The sequence below is a fragment of the Phascolarctos cinereus genome, unplaced genomic scaffold (genome assembly GCF_003287225.1).
Source record: "Phascolarctos cinereus isolate Bilbo 61053 unplaced genomic scaffold, phaCin_HiC Scaffold_1;HRSCAF=81, whole genome shotgun sequence".
Taxonomy (NCBI): Eukaryota; Metazoa; Chordata; class Mammalia; order Diprotodontia; family Phascolarctidae; genus Phascolarctos; species Phascolarctos cinereus.
The window spans coordinates 184,783,387-184,806,232 of record NW_027555514.1 but is presented as its reverse complement, the minus strand read 5'-3'; the positions used below and the strand labels follow the sequence as shown (position 1 = coordinate 184,806,232).

The following is a 22,846-nucleotide window of genomic DNA, read 5'->3' as shown; positions in this document are numbered from 1 at the left end:
ACTGGAATGATTTGCCATTTTCTTGTCCAGCTCATTTTACAGGTGAGGAGCTGAGGCAAACAGCATTAAGTGACTTGCCCAGGGTCACACAGCTAGTAAGTGTCTGAGGCTAGATTTGACCTTGAGTCCTCCTGACTCCAGGGCTGGCATTCCATCCGCTGTGTCACCTAGCTGCCCTATAGGATGTGACTTAACTTAGTACTTAGAGAAGAAAGAAGGGTTTGAATAGACAGTGAAAAGACAGAAGTTGAGTGGCCCCACAAACTTCTCTGTCCTTCTGAGGGAGGGCAAAAAATTCACAAGGAGCCCAGACGTTAGGCTTTACTCTCAGGATAAAATCATAGCATCTTTGAGTGGAAAGGGAACTTAGAGATTATCTAAATATAATCCCTTCTTTTTCCAAATAATAAAACTGGCTGGTCCCAGAAAAGTGAAAGCCAAGATCGTACAGTTAAGTTAGTCTCAGAGTCAGGTCTGGACACTGACCTTCTTACTCATTCCAGGACTCTTTCTAATCCCCTTCATTTTATTGAATACTTCTTATGAGTAGGAAGTATTTCATTTTTTTTTTGTATTTGTATTCCACTCACATAGTGCCTGGCACATAGTAGGTACTTAATGTTTCTTGATTGATTGGCACTTAATTGCTCTTGACAAACAGGAGGTAAAGAGAAAGGAAGGAAATCATAGTCATTCTTTGCTTGTGAAGATACAATGTGATGGTGAAAACAGTGCTTCAATCCAGAGAACTATGTGAAATTCATTGACCTAGTACTATTTGGCTCTTGGAAGGAGCTAAGGGACCTTCGAACCTTAAATGCACAGAAAAAAGAGAGATGGAATAGCCCCATAGCAATTAAGGGCCTGGATAGAAGAAACAATCCTAAATTAAAGACAGATTGCAAAGGGCTGGACCAGAGGAGTAAAGGCTATTAGAATTTAAGAGGAAAAACCAATAGTTATGGTTCAATTTCTAGAACTCCATTAGTGCCCCTTCAGGAAGCTGCCAGAAGGCCAACAACAATAGAGCCAGTGCTTGCAAGAAAATATTAATTGTGTATGTAGTATTAAGTGTGAATCAAACAGCTGTACATGGTACAACCCTTGGAAGACTCTTCCCTACCCCACACCAGGCTACTCAGCTGTGCTTTCTTAGTCTTCCCCTGCCCTTTTCTCTGCCTTTACTCTTTCCTTTTTTTTCCCACACTTCCTCTCCACTCCTTCCTCCAGAATGTAGGCAGCTTGGTTTGGATTGTGCCCAGGCCACTTATTCTATATAGAGAGATTGCCAATAACTGGAATTGGGGGTGGGGGTGGGGAAGAGTTAAATGCTATGGTCCCAGCTTGGAATAATAGCCTGAAAACCCACACTGTTGTCTGAAGTCTCAGATCTTTGCTCTTTGTTAAGATATTTTGCATTCTCCCTCTCCCCTCAAAAAGTCTAAAATTGTTCCTTTTTAATTGAAGAATTTTCCTCACCTCTATGCAAGCCTTAAAGTTAAAATATTGTTAGGGCAGAACAATGCTCTACATCCTCTTGTCTGAATTCAAAACACACAACTGTTGGACTATCCCTTCTAGTCCTTAAGTTTATTCTTTAGCAGAACTACATAAAACACAGGTATTCTTTGCCCAACTTTGCCTAGTCCTGCTTTTATTTCCAAAGGGAAAAAAATTAATCAGATGACAGGGTAAACTTCTGTAGATGTATCTTATGTACAAACATTTCTTGGAATAAAAATCCAGTGGAATTTCCTCTGAAGGTCTTTGGAAACACAATAGATTATCATCTGTCTGGTACATTTATTTTAAAACACATTTTTATTAATGTCTTTTATTTTTATACTGCCTTCATTTCCCAATATATTCTTCCCCCTCCACCTCCCAAAGAGCCATCCCTTATAATAAAAAAACAAAAAATGTCAAGGAAAACAAACAAATCAAAAAAAGTGACATTATATACAGTACCCAAACCCACAGTCCCCTACCTCTGTACAGAGTCAGGGAAGTACTGCCTCGTATCTTTTCTTTGGGACCAAAATTAATCATTATAATTTCTTAGCATTCAGTTTTGAGTTTTTGTTGTTGCTTTTATTTCTGTTGTCATTCTGCATGTTGTTTTCCTTACTGCTAACTTCAATTTGCATCAGTTCACATACATCTTCCTATGTTTCTCTGTATACATCATACCCTTTTTTTTTCTTACAGCGCAGTGATATTCCATTACAATTATGTACCAAATCTTCTTTAACTATTCCCTAACCTTTGGGCACCTACTTTATTTGCAATTCTTTCTTAGTACAAGTAATATTTCTATGAATATTTTGGAGTATGTGGGATTTTTATCATTAACTTCTTAGGATTATATGCCTACCAGTGGGATCTCTCTATCAAATGATATTGGACACGTTAATCATTTTCTTAGCGTTATTCCAAATTGCTTTCCAGAATGATGAGATCATTTCATAGTCCCACCAACAATATTCTAGTATGCCTGTTCTTCCCACAATCCCTCCAAAATTGACTCTTTCCATTTTTCATTATCTTTGACAATTTGCTGATTGTAAAGTAACATTTTTTATTTGTATTTCTCTTATTATTGTTTGAAATTGATTTGAAATGAACTTATTCATATCACCTTACCACTTGTCTATAGGGAAATGGTTTTATTCTTACACATTTTCATTAGTTTCTATATGTCTTGGTTACTTATCGGTAATATTTGAAACAAATATTTATTTCCAATCTACTGCTTCTTGTTCATATACTAGTTGAATTCATTTTGTTTTGTGGAAGTGTTTTAATTTCATGTAATTATAATTATCTGTTATGTTTTATAAGATATCTATCTTTTAATAAGAACTTATTGCCAACAATGGCAATGGGAGGTGCCAGATCTAGTAATCTAATTTTTTAAAAATATTATGTTAATAGGTAACATCCATTTAAATTGTAGCTTATGGTTTAAAATGTTGGTCTAAAACTAATTTCTCCCAGACTATTTTCTATTTTCCCAACAATTCTTGTCAAATGGCTCTTATCTATGTTTTCAGATTTTTTCAAATTCAGGATTATGGAGAGCATTTGTCTCTTATTCCAATACTTTATTTTTCTATTATTTAGTCTGTATCAATAAGTTTTGTGATTATTATTTATAATATAATTTGAAGTCTAGAAGTATTATTCTTTCATTTCTATTGTTTCCCTTAATATTCTAGACTTTTTGTCCTTTAAAATGATTTTTATTTCATCTAGCTCTGTAAAGTGTACTCTATAATTGACATAACATGAAATACATGGCGTTAATTTAATCAGAATTGTCATCTTTGTATATTGCCATTGCCTAGCCGTAAGCCTTGACTATCTCTCCAGTTATTTAAGTAATTATTTACTTAAATTACATTTTTAGTTGTATTTGCACAGGTCTCTGAATGTGACTTGATATGTTGACCCTTGTATATTTTGTGAATTTTGTGCACTATTTATGTTATTTTGTCTCAAACCAGTTCTGTGATTTCATTAGCATAGGAAACTCCCAGTGTGGAAACTCCATTTATGGTTGTAAGTTGGCTGCAGCTTTACAACTTAAACTAGTTGTTTAACTAATTTAACACTAGTTTTCAAAATATATTAATTCCTAATATACTAAGTATGAATAAATATAGATAGGAGTCACATATATGTATCTTATACTTGCATGCATAAACACAGCACAAACACATACACAAAACCATACATTCAGCTTTCAAAGTCATTACTTGCTTGAGGGAAATTACATTCTAGTCAAATTTTCCAAATCTATGCCAGTTTTTTGGTACCCTTAAAATAAAATATATCATTGGGAGGAATGTCTTTTCTTTCTAAAAGTTTCCTGTCTTTGTAGACATATCCTTCCCTGAAGAATAGCTGGAAAATTCTTCTTTTTTGGCAAAATTCAAAACCTCATAGTGTGTAAAAATTCATTTTGTTTCTAACCTTTCCTGTCTCCTTGGATCTGTATTATATCTCCTTTCCTTTTAAATTTTATTTTTTTCAAATGAAGATCTGACTTCCTATCCTCCCATCTTCCCATTTGCCCTGACAAACAATGAGAAAGCAAGAAAATAAAATACCTCATTACAAATGCAAACAAGCAAGACATATCCTTCATTGGCCATGTCAAAAAAAAAAATCTCAGTATGTTCTCTGAGTCCATTACCTCTCTACCAGGAGGTAGATAGTCTGTTTGATCATGAATCCTTTGGAATCATGGTTCATCATTGTATTGATTGGATTTTCTGAGATTTTCATAGTTGTCTGTCTTTACTGGTTCTTCTCATTTAACTATGCATCAGTTCAGTCTTCTTAGGCTTCTCTAAAGCCATCCCCATCATCATTTCCTATGGCACAATAGTATTTCAATCACCTTTATATACCAAAACTTGTTCAGCCATTCCCTAATTGATGGGCACCCCCTGTAATTCTAATTTTTTGCTACATATAATTTTCCCCAATTTCCTGCTTCTCTTATAATTTTAGCTACATTAGTTTTTTATGTTGAAAATATATTACTTTTATATGATCAAAATTGTCCACTTTGTCTCCTCTGAGCCTTTCAGTCTTTTTGGGGGCAAGAATTCTTCTCCTGTCTATAGATATGACAGGTCTTTTCTTCTGTGGTCCTCTAATTTGTTCATGAAGTCACTCTTTATATCTAAATCATGTACCCATTTGAAGCTTTTCTGGTTTTATGGTGTGACATGTTGGTCTATACCTAGTTTCTTCCATACTGCTTTTTAATTTTCTCAGTAATTTTTGTTGAATAGTGAGTTCTTGTCCTAATAGCTGAGATCTTTGTGTCATTAAACAACATACTACTGTGCTTGTTTGTTTCTATATATTGTGTACCTAATCTGTTCCACTGAACAACCTCTCCATTTTTTACCTAGAACCAGCTTGTATTGTTGATTATATCTTGTAGTATGGTTCGAAATCTTGTGCTGCTAGTCATCCTTCCCATTTCTCATAATGAGGGAATTCCCTTGATATTCTTGACCTTTTCTTCCTCCAGATGAATTATTATTATTATTATTATTATTATGTGTAGCTCTATAGAGTAATCTTTTGGTAGCTTCATGATCTGGCACTGAACAAGTAAATCAATGTATATAGTATTGTTATTTTTATTATATTGGCTCAGTCTGCTCATGAGCAATGAATATTTCTCCAATTATTTAGATCTTCATTTGTGTAAAGAATATTTTGTAATTGTATTCATAAAATTTCTATGTATATTTTGGTCAGTAGAATCCTGAGTATTTTATCCTGTCTGTGGTTATTTTAAGTGGAATTTATCTTTCTAGACTTTTCTGTTGGATCTTGTTGGTAATATGCATAAATGTGGATGATTTGTGTGGGTTTATTTTATATTCTACAACTTTGCTCAAGTTATTCATTGTTTTCACTTTTTAAAAATTTGATTCTGTAGGATTTTCTAAGTAAGTCACCATATCATCTACAAGAAGTGTTAATTTTATTTCCTCCTTGCCTATAAATATTCTCTCAATTTTGTTTTGATTTACTGCTATAGGATACTATAGGTCTATTGTCAATATGTCAATCACTCAGACATTAAGAGATGAATGGTTATGAGATTAAGCTTGATGGTTTGGAGTCCATCTCCTCTCAAGTTAGTCCTATTTTTTTAAATTAAATTTTTAAAAAATTTTTAGGCAATTGGGTTTAAGTGACTTGCCCAGGGTCACGCAGCTAGTGTCAAGTGTTTGGTCTGAGGCTGGATTTGAATTCAGGGCCAGTGCTCTATCTACTGCACCACCTAGCTGCCCCTCAAGTTAGTCCTATTTAAGTAGAATATCTGGGATAAAATTTCTTTAGTACCCTTTCTATATTGGAGTTATAGTATTAGAAGAAACAGAAATGCTAGCCTCCTTTTCACAGCATTTTTGCTCCTGTAATCATTACTTCAGTTTTATTAAACATTCTCAATTGATAGACATACTGGATTTTTTTTTGCCATAATCTGATTTGTAGCTTTAATCAGGCTAAGTGATTCATAGGAGGTGTAGCCTCTTAAAAATCAAAGGGGGGAATTGTAAAATTGAAAATTGATTTTAATTCTATTTTTAAGACTTTGTCAAGCTGGAAGAGGCTCAGTACTCTCCCTCATAGTGTGAGTTACCTTTGTAACTTCACCTTTCACCTAAATTATGGAGAAACTTGCCTAAAGGTCAAGCTTTTGTCTTGTAATTACCTCCACCCTTTACTCAGGTAGCCTCCAGTTGTTTGAGTCTTGGTTGCATTATTTTAATTTGTATCTCCACCCTGTTATTGTCCACCTTTGAAACCTCACCCACTACCTATTTAACTTACGTGTATGTTCCTTTGTAACCTCACCCACCACCCACTTAACTCAAATTCAAGTTGATTCAATCAAAGCTGTTGCAGACTACACCCATGTCTGCAGACTAATCCTATCACCTAAGGATTACTGTCATCTCCCAATGAGGAAGTAAAGGGGAAGATCTGAGTTGAATCTTAACCCACCTTCTCATTAAAATATCTACCAATTGGAATTGTCTTACCTTTGCAAGGGGAGGTCCAAATGATGTACTATCAGACCAATCAGAAAGAAGACACACCTAGGTTTAAAAGACCCTGTCATCCTTTCCTCCCCCACCCCCACTCAGGGTCTTTGGTCACCAAAAAATTCCATTGACCCAATTTATTGGGCACTGCTAGCCTAACTATTACATTGATCATGTTTGGACCATTATCTCTCAGTTTACCTTAAAGTTCAAATGTAACAAACTATATGCACTGCAAAATAAATCATTTTTCTGGATTAAAAAAAAAGTAGGGGCATGGTTATGACAATATCAAGGCTCGTTCTTTCTCAAGGTCTCCCCTTCAACTATTCCTCAGGGATAGATATCCACGGTAGCTGTTCACAGATCTCACTCCTATTGAGTTGCTGGCATGATGGATCATTGACACAATGACATTTTTGACAATCATACCTGAAATCAAACTCAGATAATATCAATTATGGTCCCACAAGATTTTACCTCAAATAGCAAAATTTCATTTTAATCACAGCTTAGGGCTAGGTGACTATTCTTCACAAGTTGCAATAACTATTGAAAATAAGCACATACAGGTCTTACTGATGGGGTTGGGATCTGGGCACCAGAAAGGAAAAACCCTGGACTTTCCCACATGGCCAAATCTCTGGCCTTTGCCTGAGGCTATAATCCTATCAACTGGACTTTCATTGTGGATACACCTAATCTCCCCTCCATTATTTTACCTCCCTATGGCCCCAGCCATTTCCCACCCTTAATCCTAGCTGGGCTCCATTCTCCCTTGGCCAGGAGGTCCAGGTCCCAGGAGTTCTGTTCACCCAGTTTACCGGCCACTCCTAGGTCCCTCCCATGGGCTTTCTGTATATAAGGTCCATCTTGTCTCCATTAAGATGCTTAGATTCTTAAAATATAGCCACTGCTGGGATTCTTATAATCTAGCCATGGCTCATATTCCTAAGATCTAGCCACTGCTTAGATTCTTAAAATCTAGCCAATAGCCTGCTAATGTTCAGACTCCTTTAAGAGTCTGCCCAATATGATGTTCTAATAAACCTTGTCTTTGGCTGAAAGAAGGTCTGGGTCGAATTCTTTCAGGTAGGTTGTGTGATGTGATTTTGGGGTCCCAGCACCCCTGGACCTGTAAACCGCATCATTTTGGTGGCCCATACAGGGATCAAACCCATAACCCTTGGTGTTATTAGCACCAAGCCCTAACCAACTGAGCTAACTTTAAAATCTATCCTAGAGTAGAAATTTATCATTTAAAGACTAAGAGTAGCCATATTCTGGAGTTTCACAAGACATTGGGAAAGCCCCTGCAGTAACAGAGTCATGCTGGGGCAGAGTGGTAAGCCACTGGATGGGTGGAGGTGAAGAGGTCTAGGGGTTTTGGGGTCTGGGACCCCAAGATCACGGTACGGGCCTTGCCTGAAAGAATTCAACTCAAATCTTCTTCAGCCAGAGGAAAAGTTTATTAGTGGTAAAACATATAGGCCGGGTGATGCCCGTAAGGACGAGCGGGCATGAGAGTTCTCAGACTTTTGAGCGTGAGATTCTCAGCCTCTGAATGAGGGCCAAGGTGGATCTTAAATACTAAAGTAACTTTGGGTGGCCAGAGAAGGGGGTTGGGTAAAGGGTATAGGTAACAATTCTAATTGGGGAGGTCAGCGAGATTGAATAGACAATGGGAATAGATAATGGAGGAACAGGAAGGCAGAAGTTTGAAAGGCATCTGCACAAAATCAAGGTGGGGCTAGGACTTTCAAAAGGAGACAAAGGAAGGCCTTTCTGGGGCCTATAGACAAGAGGGAGCCAGATTCTATTCAGTGCAAGGGTTGAAGGTACATCTGAATAAGTTCTAAAGGTAAGCTAGGGCTTTCAAGGGAGATGAGGATCTGGGGTCTGTGAGTCAGATTCCCTTTGGGGCAAAGGGTGGAAGATCTTGGCTTGGGCCCCGCCCTCATCAGAGGGACCAAAGGGCTGGGTCAAAATGATGGAAGTCACCCTTCCTCCTTTGTTAATAAAGGGAAAGATATACTATAGTCAAGAAGGTAAAATATTGGTGCTACAAGGCTCTTTTCAGTTCAGCAAGAGCAGTGAGTTTTTATGGCTGTCAGGATCCAGAACCTGATCTTTGGTCAAGGAAAGTAGAAGTTTCATGATCTCATTAAAGTAAACACACGATAATTGACTCTAAACCTCCAGAAGATTGTTGGGTACTGTAAGCTTAGAGACTTTGCTACTAATTAAGGTGTGACTTTGATACAGCTTAATAAATTTATGTGAAACTTAATTTTTAATGTAATCAAACTTGCAATCTTAGCAATGGTTATAGTGGGAATTCTTATAAATAATGCTGGTTCTTGGTTTTAGAATGATATTATTTTTCTTTAAGAAAAGTCCCATTTACTCCTGTACTTTCTAGCGTTTTCCATAGGAGTGGGTGTTTGATTTGTCAGAAGCTTTTTCAGTATCTATTTATATAATAATAGGATTTTTGTGTTATTAACATTGCAAATTGTATTTATAGTTCCTCCAATATTGAACCAGGCCTGAATTCCTGGTATAAATTCAACCTTGTAATAGTGTATGATCTTTATGATATGTTGCTCTTGTGTCCTTGCTAATATTTTATTTAAAAACTTTGCATTGATATTCTTTAGGGATATTGGTCTATACTTTTCTTTCTGTGTTTTGACTCTCCCTGGTTGAGGTATCGAGATGATATGTGTCATAGAAGGAAATTAGTAGAAACTCCCCTTTTCTATTTTTTTGTAGTTTACATAATACTGTAATTCTTCTTTAAATTTATGATAGAATTTGTTTATAAATCTATCTGGTCCTGAACTTTTTTTCTTCTTTGGGAGTTAATTTATGGCTTGTTCAATTTCTTTTTCTGAGATTGAGTTATGTAATTCTTCTTTTTCTTGTTCTGGTAATCTGGGTATTTTATATTTTTGTAAATATCCATTTCACATAGATTGTCAGCTACATTTTTATATAACAATGAAATATGTCCTAATAACTTCATTTATTTCTCCTTCATTGGTTGTCATTTTGTCTTTTTAATTTTTTGATTCTAATACATTGATTTTCTCCTTTTTTATTTAAAAATCAATTAAGCTGATTATTGTCCATCTAAAAAAGAAGCTTATAGTTTTATTTATTAATGAAATTTTTTTTACTTCCAATTTTGTTAGTATCTTTTTATTTTCAGATTTCTGTTCTGATGTTTGATTAGGTTTTTAGAAATGGTTTTCTAGTTGTATGTCCAATTTATTGATATGTGCACTGTCTCTGTCTCTTTTATTGATGAAAGTACTTAAAGATCTGAATTTTCCTCTAAGTAGTACTTTAGCTGCATACCCAAATTTTGGGCATGTTGTCTCATTGTTGTCATTATCTTTAATGAAATTATTGATTGTTTCTATGATTTGTTTTTTGGCCTATGCTTCCTTTTTGAATTAAGATAATCTCCACTGGCCCAGTGGATAGATTGCCAGGTCTAGAGTCATGAAGACTTACCTTGCTGAGTTCAAATCTGGCCTCAGATGTTTACTAGCTATGTGACCTCAGGAAAGTCACTTAACCCCATTTCCTCAGTTTCCTCATATGTAAAATGAGCTGGAGAAGGAAATGGCAAACTTTTAGCATCTTTGCCAAGAAAATCTTAATGGGGTCACAAAAATTCAGACATAACTGAAACATTTGAACATTTAATCTTTAATTAATTTATCATTCCATCAGCAATGTCCTGTTTAATATAATTGTATTGAATTGTGGGTCACAAAAGATGTATTAATATTTCTCCTCTACATTTGTTTGTGAGATTCTTATGCACTAATATAGGATCAATTTCTTTTGAAAGTGTCATGCACAGCTTAGTATTATTTATGTTCCTTTCTATTTTCATTAAATGTCAGGAAGCCTATTGTTTCTGAAATTCTATTCAGGTCCTTGACTTTTTTTTTTTAAGATTTATCTGGGTTTGAGAGCTAGGAAATTGAAGTCTTCACTATTATGGTAACTAATTTAACTTTTCCTTTAAGTATTTAAATTGTATTCTATTTGATACATATATGATTTGTATCAATATTAATTCATTACCTATGGTATCTTTCAGCAAAATGTAGTTTCCTTGTTTATCTCTCCTAATTAATTTTATTTTTGCTATTGCCTTGTCAAAGATCACAATATCCCTGCATTATTCATTTCTACTGAAGCACAATAGGTTTTTCTTCAGCCTCTTATTTTAATTATGTATGCTTCTTTGTTTCAAGTGTGTTTCTTGTAAACAACATATTATTAGATTCTGTTTCTTAATCCATTCTGTTATCCTCTTCTATTTTATGGGTGAATTTATCACCTTTACATTCAGTTATGATTGTTAATTGTTAATCCTATCCTTTTATTTCTCTCTCTCTCTCTCTTTTTTTTCCTGATGCCTCTTTAAAAGGAAGTGGTTGGTATGAGAAAAGTAATGAGCCTTTAGTGCTAGTTCTTTAGATTTGGTGTAATTTACTTCTGTTCCCCTCCTTTTCTTCTCTTTCCTTCACTCAGAGTCAATAACATGGTCTTTTCCTTTCTTTTCTTTTAATCCTCTCTTTGAAATATGCCATTCTTAGTTAGAGTTTGTTTTGTTTGATTAATTTTGCTTTTAATTCATCCTCCCTCTCATTGACCACTTTCTATTCTCTACTTTCCTACTTCCCTATTATGTGAAATCTATTTTTGTACCCAGCTGTTTGTGCATGTGTGTATTTTTCCCTCTTTTGACCAGTTTTGATGATACTGATGATCAAGCATCAACCACTGCTCCCATCCCTTCCTCCTTATTTGTATGGCCTTCTACTTGCACACCCCATTTCTTAAAGATAATTTTCTCCATCCTTCCTCTTCATTTTTCCCATTCAGTATATTCTTCTTTCTCTCCCTTTCTCTTTTAGGAAAACAAAAAAAAATGACAGAACCACTGTCAGATTTTCTCTCATTCATCTCTCTCTATGACCCTGATGATCATAGAGTATATAGGGGACACACGTATCATTTCCCCATGTTCAATTGTAAGTAGTTTATCTTTGCTTTTTCCTTTACTATTAGTTATTTATATTTACATTTTTGTGTCCCTCTTAATTATTCTTGAATACAGAATTCCAAGTTCTTTATAGAAGTGACTACTAATCTTGTGTGATCCTGACTGTGATTCTTAAGTACTTGAGATCTTTCTTTCTAGCAGATTGTAGTATCCTTTTCTTTGACCCATGAGCTTTATATTTTGGCTATAATATTCCTTAAAGTTTTTCACTTTGAGGTTGTCTTACAAAGTATACAATGGATTCTTTCTATTTCTGCTTTGTCCTTTCATTATAAAAAAGACCTGGAAAGTTTTCTTTCATGATTCCTTGAAATAATATATGTACTGTCTTTTCTTGGTCATGGCTTTCAGGTATTCTAGTGATTTTTAAATTATCTCTTCTGATCTACTTTCCACACCAGTTGCTTTTCCTATGAGATACCTTATATTTCCTTTATTTTTTCAGGTTTTTAAAACTTATTGTTTCTTGCTGTCTCATGGAATTATTAGTTTCTATTTCATTAATTCTAATTTTTATGGAGTTTGTTAACTTAGTTAAGATTTTCCACTTCTTGTTCCAAGCTTTTAATTATCTTTCCAAATCTTTCTTCCATAGTTCTCACTTGTTTTTCCAAGTTTTCTACTAGCACTCTAATTTGATTTTAAAGTGATTTTTAGCTCTTAAATAAAAAGATCTTGCTTCATTTCTTCCAGGAATTCTGATTTTACTTGTGGCCAACTTGTGTTTCTCTTTGAGGTTTTACTTGTATATGTTTTGGGGTCATTATCTTCTTTTACATTTGTGTCATTAGCATCCATTTGCTTACTATTCTAGCTTCTTAACTTTGGACTTTATGTTAAAAGTTAGGCTTTATGTACTTTTGAGGAGAAAGTCTGGGCTGGATTTCATTTTCTCAGGTCCTCTGCTGCTTTCTTGAATTATTGAGTATTGTGTTATTTCAGGATCTCAGCAATGGCTCAAGCTGGGGACCTATAAACTTTCAGTGTTCCCTAAATGGTCTAATCCAGGGAAAAGTCTGATACCTACCTTCCTGGTCTGAATTCTTTGAATTATTGACCTGAATTTGGATGTGTATAACACTACTCTTGACTTGTCCCTAGTTGGAAGTTCCAGAAGATTGCTACACTCAGATGTTATCAGCCAACTGGAAAAAAAAAGTTTGCATTAATGCCCTGTCTATTCCACTGCATACTTCAGCCTGGGCTACATGATGGAACTAAGACATCACTATGCTTCCAGGGTCAGAGTGAAAGAGCTATTGTTTGCTCCTGAACTTGTTCCTTGTACATGTAGGGCCCATGACCACTCTTCTTTAATACCACTTCTTGAGACAAATCATCTTTTCAGTTCTTGCTGGACTCAGATTTAGTGAACAATAGAACTGCCTCTTGGCACCCATTTCCACATCTGCCACAAAGTCATGCCCTTCATCTCCCTTGTGTAAGTTAGGTACTTCTTTCTCTGGAGCACATCCCCAGTATTCTTCAGTTCCTGTGATTGAAATGCTCCATGCAGCATATTTCTGCCCATAACCTATCTATAGTGTTTCCAGATGTCTCTATCTCTCCCTTATTCTGACCTGGGCTGAAATATGACTTATTATGATTATTTTTTTTCTTGGATTTCCCAATATGAACTTAGTTTAGTGGACTTTCTACATCTTTATTGAGGAGTTTATTGGGAAGAGCTGTATTTCTTCCTGCTACTCTTCCATCTTGGCTTAGCCTCTTCCTCAGTTAGTTACTTGCCCTTACCTTATATCATCAGCATAAACTCATTCTGAGCTTAAGTAGTCCTGACACCATTTTTATAGTATTATGCCACATTTTTTCATTCATTTCCTATGACCTATCCTTGCTTCCATCTTCTGTATTTTTTAAATCTAAAGTTGTTGTTGTTGTTGTTGTTGTTGAGTTTCCTATGCATCCACATCAGTTACTTTAGACATCTTCTCTTTTTCTTTATCAGAATTTTTTCTTAGAAATCCTTTGGAATTTTCCTTATAAAGAACTGTCCTCTTACTGAACTTTTGGCTTAAAAACTATTCATAAGTTGACAATTTCCTACATGTGGATTGAACTATTTATTCAATCTTCACTAAATTAATTTATAAACTGAAACAGGAGTTTTAGCTGGTGTCAGGCTCAATATGAACTAACAAAGTGACATGGTTACTTAAAAAAGCTAATGTGATCTGAGAAGCAAATATTATTTCAGAATAAAGACAGTGATAGTTTTATTGTACTCTTTCCTGATCACATCACACACTGAGTATCGTGTCCAGTTCTGGGTATTGTATTTTAAAGTCACTTAAAAATTAGAATATTTCCAGAGGGGAGAGAATGGGGTATAGAGGGGTCTGATGAGCAGTTGGAATTGTTGTTAATGTTTATTAGTTTGAAGGACATTTGGGAGAAGAGGAAAATGATAGATTTCTTTATATACATGAAGTACTGTCATGTGAAAGAGGGAATGTATTCAGCAATTAGAGGACAGAATCAAGACTGTGTAGAAGTTTCAGGTTTGGGCAGATTTCCTTTCAGTATCAAGAAGTTTCTAACAATTAGCACTTTCCAATAATAGGCTGCCTTAGAATGTAGAATGTGGCACATTGTGTAGTAGGATGCATTTGGTATCTGGAAGACACAAGTTCAAATGCTGCTGGAGAACAATAATTGCATGACCATAAATAAGTCATTTAACATCTGTAAGCTACTGTTTCCTCATCTGTAAAATGAGGATAATAAATGCATTTACCTCATAGGGTTGTTGTAAGGATCAAATGAGCTATCATATGTAAAGTTATTAGCAAAATTTAAAGCTCTGTATAAATGTTCTAAAAATGATGATGATGGGATAGTAAAATACCCAATATTAGAGCTGTTGAAGCTGGATGACCACTCATTGAGAATGTTGTAAAGGGGGTTTCTTCATTGAGGAGTCTGTTACAATTAATAACTTAGGTCCCTCTTGTTCTACTGTAAAATTTTATAATTCTAAATTATTTGTGGATAACCTTGAATGAAGCTAATGTTTCCCCAAGTAGCAGAAAGTGCCTTAGAAATGCTAAACTTAATATTACAAGGAAGACAGAAATGATGGGTTACTTTGGTCAAATCCTCAATTTTTGAGAGAGTAACCTTCCTAAAAAATGGTGCAAAATTAAAAAAAAGCATGAATATTGAACATTGAACCTATGGGAAATAGGAGGCTCCCATGACTACCAAACTGTAATCTTTTGCTAGAGATTGCTGAAAAATAATTTTTGCATATAATTATAAGAAAACATTAATTATTCACCAATTATACTATTAAGCATTTTCCCTAAAACAATATCCATGAAATAACCCATAAAATATAATACATGAAATAAAATTGGTAACATGCAAAATGTTTTTTCTTGCTACTAATTCCCTAGAATTCTGTGATCTTTTGTACTAACATCTCAATAATAAAACATCCCACTGATTTCAGACAATATTCACTTTTTATAACACATGAAATCTGTAGAATCATAAATATTGTGCAGCAAATACAACTCTTAAAACTAAACTATTTTAATCTAAATCTTCTACTGTCTCAGATGAGGGTGTGAGGGCATTATACCTTATACTATACTGCTGTAAACCTTTCTACTTGGTGGCCACCTTCTGAAAACCAAGGTGGAGGTTTGTTGGAACTTTAGTTGCTTCCGTCAGTGTGAAACTGGTGAGGTCTTGGCTTCACCTCTGAAATTCTGTCCTTCACAGCTGGTGGAGATCATGAAGAACACACAACCTTGAAATACTTTTCTCTTTTTTGTGGGTTCTCATTAACACCAAACTCACTGCTGACAGCAGCTGCAGACATTCAGACATGAAATTTATCTAACACCTTTATTTTCTCACTAAGCCATGCCACTGATTTTGCATACTTGGACTTAGACCCCAAAGGATGTCCACTATGCTTTAGGGTCATAATTGCACCCAAAACTTGAGTTTTAATAGCAAACAATGAAAAGATGCAATGAATGCATGGGAAGTTCTTTACTCCACAAGGGTAGGGTGAACAAGACCAGTGAAGGGCCTAGCAAGACTTCAGCCACTCCACAGACTTGAAGATATTGTGCCTGTCATGCAAAAGTGAAAATGAGATTACTAATAAAATCATACTTATGCTTGAAGTCTCAAAAGTTAAATGTGGAATTGTTGAGAATTGATTGTACTTTTTTGTGTGCCACCAAGTTAAGAAGAAAGAACCTTTTTTCCCCCTCTTTACCTACCACCTGTCTGGAGAACATGTTGTTAAAGGGGCATTAATAACATGTAGTATGACCCCACCTAAAGATGAGTAACGTAACTATAGAGAGTTCAAGGAAGTTGCATAAGATCATTCAACTAAAAGTGGCAGTGTCAGGATTAAGAACCACAAAAGATCTGACTTCATGTCCAGTGCTTTTTATGCTCCACTGACTACCTAGCTTACAGGAATAGGGTCCGAAGAGTAAGACATCCCTTCACAAGATACCATCCTCAGGATTTATATTCTTAGCAGTGTCACTGAAGTTCCATTCTGGATATGGGTTATATGGGAATTAGTGTTTGTGGGAACCTTTCTCACAGTTCCTTAGTTAAGAAGACATTCCAGCTAAGGTACATCCCAATATGTCCTCACTCCTAATAGTGTCTGCCTCCTTTCAACCTTCCTAAGATGTCAGTATTCCATTGTGAAAAACCCTGATGTCATCACAGCAAGTTTTGGCATCCCATCGCAACTGCAGGGCAGAAACACAGTATCCTATCCACTGGAAACCACAGAAAAGGTCTGGATTAGCAGATGGTAGTCACTAGAGAAGCAACTTGGCTGAGTCACAAGGCTGGTCCAAAGGACTTAGAACAGATAACACATATGGCAGGACATATATGGGAACACAGGTTTATTTTGATACAGATTCAGCCCTGCTTGATTTAAAGCCCTTCAAGGACATCCTTTGTTTTGCTTTCACTGATAACTTGACAATAAGGTTCCAAAATATCATCTGACTTTTTTTTTTGTTCCCTAATGAGTAGGATCCCAAAGAAACACATAATGATTTTGCATGTCAGTACAGTTGTTGTATAGGGTTTATAGAACTCTGAGTAGAAGAGGGTGCAAGGATGGCTCTGTGCTGAATTTTTGGATTCTTGATGATGGAAAGGAGAATTGAATCAAGTGAAGGGTGAATGTACTGTCATTTTTGCTGAAATGTTTGAAGAAACTAGCTAAAGAGAAGAAGGGGGCAGATGTGTCCTGGATTAAACCATACGAATCAAAATATAGTGATAGGAATGTGTGTGACGAAATCTTGGTCCTAGAAAACATACTAAACATATTTCCTTTTCTCAGTAAAATTGGGGGATAGTGTTGTATATTCTGTCAAACACAGTTACTTTATGAGTCAGTTTTGCTTAGCTGTTTTCCTTTGTTACAAGGAAAGGTTTTATGGTGACAGTGGTGGTGGGGGCAGTAGTTATATATCATGATAGGCACATGATATAAAAAGGATATCAAGAAAACAAGAATCTGAGGAAAGTGTAAAGTGAGAATGAGAGGAATGAAAAGCAAATGGTGACTGATGAAGGCTGGGAGAGAATGGGACTCATGGATATCTTTAATAGTCTAGGTGCCTGACCTGGGCTTCTCCAGAACACACACACACACACACACACACACACACACAGAGCTTGTAGCAGAGTTGGATAAATCATAGAATAAGGTCAGATTCAGCCAAAAGCTGTTACTAAATTGTATAGTTAAGTTTATGGTTGTTCATTCCTCTTTCACCTAGAAAGGCTACCCAACTCTATTTCCTAACAAAAAGGAAACAGAAAGGAAAGCCTTACTTATATACTTAGGTACACTGTCTAATTTTCATTACATTCTTAGTATTTCCTTTAAGTCCAGGTCCTCAAAGCTCACATGTGGCTAGCTACCCCACTGCTGGCAGAAATTTCATTCACTTATCCATTGAGACACATCATTGTGCTTTCTCTGTCTCAGTTTCTTTAGGTGAGTTTTTCTTGTGATGTCATCTAGTCCTTGATTTCCCCAGGCACTGACAAGTTTTTGGCTATCTATTTGCAGTGGGGGACTTAGCATGTCCAAATAATACAACAATTTACTCATCTCCCCTGCAATGACATATATGACCTCCTAGCCACTTTGGTTCCTTAAGATTCAGGCTATAATTAGGATAGAGAGCAATACAAAAATTCTGCTTGTGCCTTTTAGACGTAGAAGGAAACTAAGGCACAGATGGATTGTTCCTTTTCACAGCAGCAATTAGAGGAAATAACCTTGAGAATTCAGTTCTTTAGACCTGGCCAATGAGAGTCATTCCTCGCCAACTGGGGCCAATAGAAGGTGGGGGGAGGGGGGAAGCAGTTAGCCTGAGTGACTGCCATGTGTCTTGAATAGAAAGTTAAGATTGTCTGCTTCCTGAAAGAGCCACAGTCTAAGGCTGTGCAACCTATTGTCTAATAGAACCAACAGGACTCCCTGACAGATGCCTTAGACCAGTAACTAAATAGAGCAGGAGCTAAGGGATTAAGGATCACACACAGCTTGGGATGCAAACTTTCAGGAATCCATAGAGCTGGCCAAGTGTTGTTAACACCAAGTTGTCCAAGGGTTTTAGCTAATTCCTGCAGCAAGAGATCCATTGTTGGCTGTAACTGTGGATTTACCATTCATATATTACTGAAACTCATCTGGGCTTTTTCCTCTGATTAATTCACTTTATTTAGTTATATCTGTAAGTGTCCTGGAATCCAAGGCTTTGATTTCACATTTTCTATTATTGGGGAGCAAAGAAAGGTAAAAACTTTGTCACCTTCCCACTCACTGCCTTAATTTCTCCATTCATGATATGGGCTAGCTATTGGAAGCCCTCTTGAATGATTTAACCTCAACTGAGACTAAAGCTAGGTACCAAGCTGCAGAGGAAAACCCCTTTATTGAAGCAGAACTACTTTAAAGCAGACTGTGCTCTTTGCTGTCCATCTCTCCATGTGAACTCTAACTTAAACATGTCACAGCTAAAGACACACTACCTAAGGCTGATATTAGCCAGGAAAGCCTGGCTAATGTCAACATCTAGCAAAAAAAAAATTAGTTTATTGTTGCTTTATTGCCATGGATATAATTGTTTTCAAATAAGACATGAGAAATTATTTGCCAGAAGGGAAGGAGGAATTTAGTAGGTAAAATAAGCTTCACTTCCTGAGCTGAGCCACAGAGGAAAAAATGCCAGAATATTTCTGTGGCCCAGCTTCAGAGTAGGAGATTTTTATCCCCTTCTCCCATCCTTAACCTGACCCTTCTTGTCACTATTGTTCCTCATGTAGTAGAAATCAGCCTGCTTGTTATCATGCTAGTTAGGGCCATGGGGGCAGGTCCCAGAGAAAAGGTGAGAAACCAGAACCTAGATGATGACCAAAAAAAGGCTGGAATAGAATGGGACTAGAACCTTGGAGTTCCTTTAAACAAAAAGTTAAAGTGAAGCTAGAAGGGTAAAAGGCAGAAGTTAGGGAGTGCAAATGTATTGGAGGAAACACTTTATAAATTAGGCGAGAAGTCAGAATAACAGATGTGAGATCAAACCAACAAGAATACTTTGAATCCCAGATATTTTAAAATACGTAACTCAGGCTTACGGTTTACAATATGTTATCCTCAGTACACATGATAATTTTTTTTCCCCATCAAAGAGTTCTATTAAGACAGGCAGTAAAGTGGAAAACATTACACAAAGAATCAAAGAATTTGACAATTGGAAGGACTCCAGATATAATGTAGGAATGTAACAGGAAGTAGACCTGTGATTTCATTAATATTAATATAGGAAACTCTCAAGTAAAGAAACTTCCTTTAACAATGCAGGTTGGCACTTCTCTAAAACTTAGTTTTAGACAGTTATCTAGAGTATTAACAAGCTATGTGATTTTCCCAAGGTCACATGGCCAATATGAGTCAAAGGCAGGATGTAAACACAGGTTCTCCTGGCTTTGAAGACATTTCTCTAGCTTTCATAAGAATCAGAAATGGGTTCAAGTCCCAGCTCTAAAACATAATAGTTGTGTGATATGGGGCAATTAAACTCAACTCTCTGAGTCTCAGTTATTTCTTCTTTTAAAAAAATGATAATAATAATATTAGAGAGGCAGCATAATATAGTGGTTACAGTGTTGGACTTGGAGTGAGAAAAATGTGGGTTTGAATCCTGCTTCCATCTCTAACTTGCTATTTGATCATGGACAAATAGAACCTAATCTTTGAGCCTTAGATTCCTCATCTGTAATATTAAAATAATCGTGCATGAACTACTTACCTCGTACTTGTGAGTGTTATTTTGAGGCTTAAATGAGATTACAATTGTAAAGCATTTTTGTAATTTATAGGATTAAGAAGTAGAAGGGGAAGCAGAGCCAAGATGGCAGAGTAGAGGCATCAACCTAGCCAAATTCTCCCAACATTAATTTCCAAACAGCTTTAAAATAAAGCCTTAAATTGAATTCTGGAGCAGCAGAGCCAAGAACAGGTCAGGGTGAGAGATTTTCCCAGCCGAAAACAACATAGAAGGTCAAAAAGAGAGGTCTGTGGCACTGGGGTCAAGGCCAGCCCAGAGTGCACGTGGCAGCAACATTGGTGGCAGGCCTTGAAGGCCATTGCAATAATGGCAATAATTTGGGAGCTCTTAGCCCAGAGAAAGTAAGGGGGTTGGAAAACTAATCAGAAGATTACAGGGGACCTTTTGTTGGCACTAGATACGAAACCTGGTATTTTTGGCAGCTGTACTGCCCATACACAGTTGTGGGTTTCATTTCCAAGGCAGAGAGGAGCACTAGTACTTGATGCTACTTGAGAGCAAGGGCCCTGATTGTAGTTGAGGGCCAAAGGAGTTCTAGACCTTATAACTACAGGGGATCTGGGGCCCTTCCTGGGTAAAAATGAGAATGCAAACCAGGAGACCAGTGACCACATCTCTCCCTGGATCACACCTAAAAACAGCAGTACAAAAAAGGCTGAAACTTGGTTTAGTGTCTCCCCACCCTCACTCAGGTGAGCAGAGAGCAACTTTAGCAAAAATTTCAAAGCCAAAAAACAGATTGGGAAAATGAGCAAATAACAAAAAAGAACTTGACCATAAATAGCTATTATGGTGACAGGGAAGACCAAGACACAAACTCAGAAGAAGACAACAATGTGAAAACAGCTACAACCAAAGCCTCAAAGAAAAAATGATAATTGTACACAAGCTGAACAAGAATTCCTGGAAGAGTTAAAGATATAAGTGATAAATGAAAAAAAAAATGGAAGAAAAGAAATGAGAGTAATGCAAGAAAGTTATGAAAAGAGAATTAACAGCTTTGTAAAAGAAGCATACAAATGTTGAATAAAATTACACCTTTAAAAATGGAATTGGCCAAATGGTAAAAGAAGCACAAAAATTCGCTGAAGAAAAGAACTCCTTAAAAAGCAAATAGGCCAAATGGAAAGGAAGGTACAAATATTCACTGAAGAAAAAAGACTTTAAAAAGCAGAATTGGGCAAATAGGAAATGAGGTACAAAATCTAAATGAAGAAAATACTACCTTAAAAATTAGAATAGGACAAGTAGAAGCTAATGACCCCATGAAACAACAAGAGACAATAAAGTCAAAAGAATGCAAAATATAAAATAAAATATAAAATATCTCACTGGAAAAACAAGTGAAGTAGAAAGTAGATCAAGAAGAGATAATTTAAGAATTACTGGACTACCCAAAAGCCATGATTGAAAAAAAGAACCTAGACATTATATTTCAAGAAATTATAAAAGAAAACTTGCCTGGTATCATAGATCCAGAGAGTAAAATAAAAATTGAAAGAATCTGCCATCTACCTCCTGAAAGAAATCTCAAAATGAAAACTCCCAAGAATATTATAGCCAAATTTCAGAACTTCCAGGTCAAGGAGGAAATATTTAAAGCAGCCAAAAATATACCATTCAGATATCGTGGAGAAGAGCCACAGTCAGTATTAAACAAGATTTAGCAACTTTGACATTAAGGAGTTGAAGGTTTAGAATATAGTATTCGGGAAAGCAAAAGAGCTAGGATTACAACCAAGAAAAAACCTATCTAGAAAAACTAAGTATAATCCTTCAGGGCAAAAATGTATATTTAATGAAAGAGATGATTTTTAAGCATTCCTGATGAAAAGACTAGAGCTGAATAAAAAATTTGACATTCAAACACAAGATTCAAGAAAAGCATAAAAAGGAAAAAATGAAAGAGAAATCATAAGATAATCAACTGTTTTCATTCCCATATAGGAAGATGATACATGTAACTCTTAAGAACTTTATTATTTATTAGGAAAGTGAGAAGGTGTCTACAAGGACAGAGGGCATGAATATGCATCAGCTATGTTGGGATGATCTTAAAAAAATGAAGGAGCAAGAAAGAGGGATCCACTGGGAGAAGGGGAAAGGAAGAGGAAGAATAAGGAAAATTGTCACATGAAAGATGAAGACCTTTTCCAGTGGAAGGGAAAATAAGGGATTGGTGGCTAGAAATGCTTGAATTTCTTTCTTATCAGAACTGGTTTGAGAGGGAAGGATGTATATACAGATACAGTTGAATATAGAAACCTACCTTACCCAAAAGGGAAATAGGATGAGAAGGGTATAATAAAAGAAGGAGGGGTGATGAAAAGGTGAGCAGATTAAAGGAGGCAGTGGTCAAAAGCCAAACAGACTTTTGAGGAAGAATAGGATAAAAAATAGAGAGAGAAGGATAAACAGAAGAAAATAGGATGGAGGGAAATATACAGTAATCATAGTTGTGAATGTGAATAGGATGAACTCACCAATAAAATGTAAGCAGATAGCAAAATGGATTAGAAATCATAATCCAACAATATGTTGTTTACAAAAGGGACACTTGAAACAGGAAGAGACACACACCCATTTAAAATAAAGGACTGGAATAGAATCTATTATGCTTCAGCTGAAATTAAAAAAAAGTGAGAGTAGCAATCATGTTCTCAGACAAAGCAAAAGCAAAAATAAATACCTAATTAAAAAAAAAAGCATAATCATGGAACCTACATTTTGTTAAGAGGTGCCACCAACAATGAATAATATAAAAACATTTTTACAGTAAGTTT

The 22,846-nt window shown here is 35.9% G+C and overlaps 1 protein-coding gene across 1 annotated transcript in view; it reads left to right on the top strand.

The window, feature by feature from the left end:
* Nucleotides 1-22,846, top strand: part of ANO2 (anoctamin 2) — a 506,846-nt gene that overhangs the window by 317,342 nt on the left and 166,658 nt on the right. The window lies entirely within an intron of this gene.